Source organism: Hemiscyllium ocellatum, chromosome 47 (genome assembly GCF_020745735.1).
Source record: "Hemiscyllium ocellatum isolate sHemOce1 chromosome 47, sHemOce1.pat.X.cur, whole genome shotgun sequence".
In the NCBI taxonomy this organism is placed as follows: domain Eukaryota; kingdom Metazoa; phylum Chordata; class Chondrichthyes; order Orectolobiformes; family Hemiscylliidae; genus Hemiscyllium; species Hemiscyllium ocellatum.
In genome coordinates this window covers 10,305,271-10,310,789 of record NC_083447.1, presented here as the reverse complement: position 1 = coordinate 10,310,789, position 5,519 = coordinate 10,305,271, and positions in this window count along the sequence as shown.

The window sequence follows — 5,519 nt, the reverse complement described above, 5'->3', positions numbered from 1 at the left end:
CCGAGGCAGCTGAAGGTGCCACCACTTCTTGTGAGAAAAGGGAAATGGCAGAGTATATGAGGCCAGGGTTGCTGGGGAGAATAAGGCTCTGAGAGATAGATTAGATTACTTACAGTGTGGAAACAGGCCCTTTGGGCCAACAAGTCCACACCGACCCGCCGAAGCGCAACCCACCCATACCCCTAACCTAACACTACGGGCAATTTAGCATGGCCAATTCCCCTGACCTGCACATCTTTGGAGTGTGGGAGGAAACCGGAGCACACCCACGCCAATACGGGGAGAACGTGCAAACTCCACACAGTCAGTCGCCTGAGTCGGGAATTGAACCCGGGTCCCTGGCGCTGTGAGGCAGCAGTGCTAACCACTGTGCCACCGTGCCGCCCACACGGTAGAGAGGGGAGAAAACTGTGGAAAGGACTCACATAATCAACTGAGAATTGTAGGTGGGAGTGAGGACCAATGCAGGACACTGAGCACAGGGGAGACAACAGCAAGGGATAGAGCATGGGGTTTTGGGAATGAGTGGGTGGAGTTTTGAATGAGCTCAGGTTTCTCCCTTCAAAATAGCAACGCTTTGCCAGGGCGCTTTGCAAATATCACAGATGCTACTTTCTGCGGGAGGGGAGAGTAATCACTCACACGGGGCAATCAGTGAGCTCACATTCTGAATCGGAAAGCTGGTGGTTCAAACCCCATTCCAGAAACTGGAGAGCAAAGTCCAGGCTGAAACTCCCACACAGTGTTACAGGAGACTTGCAATTTCAGGGGGTGTTTGAAATATCAAGTGAAAGTCCCAGTTCCCCTCTCAGATGGATGTAAAAGATCTTACAGCACTTCTTCAGGGATGGTAGCAGGAGAGTAGAATCCAGACACCTAATGTCCACCCTGCATGTGGACTTATGACAGAACTATGACACCAAGCCACCTGTTAGAACAGGCAACCAAATCTCTGGGTCAGTTTTGAGAAGGGGCATAAGCATGGACAGGTGATTGAGGGACAGAGGGACACCATGGGGTGGCATGGTGGTTCAGTGGTTAGCACTGCTGCCCCACAGAGCCAGGGATCTGGGCTGAGGCTGCATAATTACAGGCATTAGTTTGAAAACAATGTGTTCGGGCACCTTCCAGAGCAGGTGGATACCAATACCTTTTGGGCCAGAGCTAGGGACACTGCCACATTGCCAACCCTCATTTGTACCAATCCAATTCCGCAAAATGTTTAAGAATTGTGTACTCAGGGAACTAATATCACTGAAGAAGCAATTTGCTTTTAAAAATTCAGTTGTTCAATTCCAGGTTTTGAGAGACTGGTGCTAGGTAATTGCAGAAATAAAGAGGGATAAAGCCATGGAAAGATTTGAAAGGAGGATGAGAATTTTAAAGTACATGTGCCATTTGACTGGGAGCTGGTGCAGGTCTGGGGCCACAGCAGGTGACAGACAAACAGGACAAGAAAAGATTTACAAGGATGTTCAAGGTTTGTGCGAAGATTTGTAGCTCGGGTGCTCGTTGTTGTGGTTCTGTTCGCCGAGCTGGAAGTTTTTGTTGCAAACGTTTTGTCCCCTGGCTAGGCGACATCATCAATGATGATGTCGCCTAGCCAGGGGACGAAACGTTTGCAACAAAAATTTAAAAGGATGTTGCCAGGTTTGGAGGGTTTGAGCTGTAGGGAGAGGTTGAATAGGCTGTGGTTGTTTTCCCTGGAACGTCAGAGGCTGAGAGCTGACCTTATAGAGGTTTATAAAATCATGAGGGGCATGGATAGAACAAATAGACAAAGTATTTTCCCTGGGATGGGGGAGTCCAGAACTAGAGGGCATAGGTTTAGGGTGAGAGGGGAAAGATTGTAAATGAGACCGGAGGGGCAACTTTTACACGCAGAAGGTGGTACGTGTATGGAATGAGCTGCCAGAGGAAGTGGTAGAGGCTGGTACAATTGCAACATTTAAGAGGTATTTGGATGGGTATAAGAATAGGAAGGGTTTGGAGGGATAGGGGCCGGGTGCCGGAAGGTGGGACTAGGTTGGGTTGGGATATCTGGTCGGCATGGATGGGTTGGACCGAAGGGTCTGTTTCCATGCAGTACATCTCTATGACTCTACGACACTATGACAGGTTAATGGAGCTTTAACAGAGGAAGGAATGTGAGGGACCAGCTGGAATGGTTAAGTCTAAAAATTACAAAGATTTGAATGAGGTTTTCAACAGTAGATAACATGAGGCAGTTGGGGGACAAAATTACAGAGCTGAAAATTATAGGGAAGCTGTTGATATGTCAGGCAGTGACCACACTTCCATAGATACTGAAATGGCCATGGAGTACATATTACTAGATGCTGTTTACACTAAGAACAACCACTGAAGCATTAGCCAGCTACAAACCCCTTTATGTGATACCGGGGGGGTGGCACAGTGGCTCAGTGGTTAGCCCTGCTGCCTCACAGTGCCAGGGACTCAGGTTCAATTCCAAACTCGGGTGACTGTCTGTGTGAATTTGCACATTCTCCCTGTGTCTGTGTGGGTTTCCTCTGGCTGCTCTGGTGTCCTCCCACAAGCCAAAGATGTGCAGGTCAGGTGAATTGGTCATGCTAAATTGCCTATAGTGTTAGGTGCATTAATTGGGGTGAATATAGGATGGGGGAATGGGTCTGGGTGGCTTACTCTTTGGAGGGTTAGTGTGGACATGTTGGGCCAAAGGGCCTGTTTCCATACTGTAGGGAATCTAATCTAGTGGTGCCCTTGCTAGACTATTAACCCAGACCCAGGTAATCTCTGGGGTCTTGGGTTCAAATCCAGTCCATGGTCTGACAGTAGAGTTTATATTTCAATACCATTTACAGCCATTGAGGTTTACAGCTTGGAAACAGGCCCTTTGGCCCAACTTGTCCATGCTGCCCAGTTTTCACAATTAGTCTTGTCCGTTTTGCCTGTGTTTGGTCCCTATCCCTCCATACCTATCCCATCCCCATGTACCTGTCCAAATGTTCCTTAACTGCTGAAATTGTACTCACCTCTACCACTACCTCTAACAGCCTGTTCCAGGCCCTCTGTGTGAAAACATAGAACATAGAAACATACAGCGCAGTACAGGCCCTTCGGCCCTCGATGTTGCGCCGACCCAAGCCCACCTAACCTACACTAGCCCACTATCCTCCATATGCCTATCCAATGCCCGTTTAAATGCCCATAAAGAGGGAGAGTCCACCACTGTTACTGGCAGGGCATTCCATGAACTCACGACTCGCTGAGTAAAGAATCTACCCCTAACATCTGTCCTATACCTACCACCCCTTAATTTAAAGCTATGCCCCCTCATAATATCTGACTCCTTTGCCCCTCTGCATCCTTTTGTATCTCTCCCCTCTCACCTATGCCCATTAGTTTCAATTAAAAGTCAAAGGTGACAATAAAACCATCGCTGATAGTTATTAAAACCATTTGGTTCAATACAGAGAGGACAAAGAACATTACAGCACAGGAACAGGCCCTTCGGCCGTCCAAGCATGCACAGTACTAAAACTGTCTCCTCTTCCAGGATCCATATCCCTCTATTTCCTTCCTATTCATATATTCATCCAGGTGCTTCTTGAATTATGTCCTTTAATTAATGTCCTTTGGGGAAAGAAATCCATCATCCTATCTTGATCTGGCCTAAACATGATTCGAGACCCACAGCAATGGAGTTGACTCTTAACTAGGGGGTGGCACGGTGGCACAGTGGTTAGCACTGCTGCCACACAGCGCCTGAGACCCGGGTTCGATTCCCGACTCAGGCGACTGACTGTGTGGAGTTTGCACGTTCTCCCCGTGTCTGCGTGGGTTTCCTCCGGGTGCTCCGGTTTCCTCCCACACTCCAAAGATGTGCAGGTTAGGTGAATTGGCCAAGCTAAATTGCCCGTAGTGTTAGGTAAGGAGTAAATATAGGGGTATGGGTGGGTGGCGGGTCGGTGTGGACTTGTTGGGCTGAAGGGCCTGTTTCCACACTGTAAGTAATTTAATCTAATCTATCCTCTGGGCAATAAATGCTGGCCTGCCCAACACAAAAAGGACACAAGCTAGTGTTCTGAAGGTCGTGAATTAAAATCCAATGCTGGCTTTTGGCAGGATTCAGAATGTGATTGATTAAAAACCGTGATTAATGAATTAATTAGAGAAAAAGTTACCTCTTTGCTTGTGTCAGTTTCCTGAGTTCAGAATTCTCAAGCACTGTGTAGGATTAGATTGGGAATTGTCTGCTGTGCAAATGAGGGTGGACGATTTTGACAATGTGGTAGTGTCCTTACCTCAGACCCAGAAGGTAGAGGTTTGAGTCCCACCTGCTTTGGGAAGATTGTTTTAAAACTAATGCCTCATATTATGAAGCCTCACACATACAGAGTGGGTGTTAAGGTTTCTGATGGGTGAAAAATGTGACCTGGGAATCTTTGGGGTAAAAAGGAATGAAAATTGCAAAGGAAACGATTTTTTTTAAGGACGGTTTTAAAGCACGAAGACCTTTAGTGACACCTTCAGGTCAGCACCAGTTAGTTCAGGGTGTTGGATAGATACCAGCAGGTAGTCATGATCTGCCCTCTGCTGGTGTGATCAATAAAGGAAAGTCATTGTATTGAGGAGAAAACAAATGCTGATCTTCACAGAAACAATCAGTTGCATTATTACAGCACCTTTGACAAGATAAAGGGTTCCAAGGTGCTACAAAAGGCAACATTTAGCATTGAGCAGCTGTTGCCCCATTTACAAGATGCACTGCGGAACCTTACCAAGGCTCCTCAGTCAGCATCTTCCAAACCCACAACCACCACCATTAAGCGCGGCAGGTACTAGGGAGCACCACCCCCTGCAAGTCCCCCTCCACACTACACACCACCCTGACTGGGAAATATATCACCATTCTCTCACCGTGACTGAGTCCAAGGTACAGAAGAGGAGGTGTTGGAAGTCTTAGAATGCATTAAGGTAGATATGTGTCACAAAAGGGATTGATTGGTTGGCAAGTCAGCTGCAATCCAGTTGAGATCCTGCCATGGAGAATGCAACATGGAACTATTGATCCCAATTTTTATGTAATTCAAGCAGCTCAAGGCCTGGATATGTTCCTTTACCCTTCAGAGAACAGGTCCCTGCATGTTGATTTATGTGTTTCTAGTGAGCATAGCTAAGCCAAATTACCAGAAGATTTGATTTGATGGTCTCCAGGACATTACCTGGGCCTCTGCATTAATATTCTTGTGATAATACCACTGGGCCGTCACTTTCCCTGTATTTGTGGAGAGCTAGTTAAGGCTGTAACATTCAAATTACACAGAAAATTTAATTTAATTTAGATAGTGTGAGATGCTGCATTTTGGGAAAGCAAACCTTAACAGGACTTATACACTTAATGGTAAAATCCTAGGGAGTGCTGCTGAACAAAAAGACCTTGGAGTGCAGGTTCACAGCTCCTTGAAAGTAGAGTCGCAGGTAAATAGGATAGTGAAAGAGGTGTTTGGTATGCTTCCCTTTATTGGTCAGTGTAT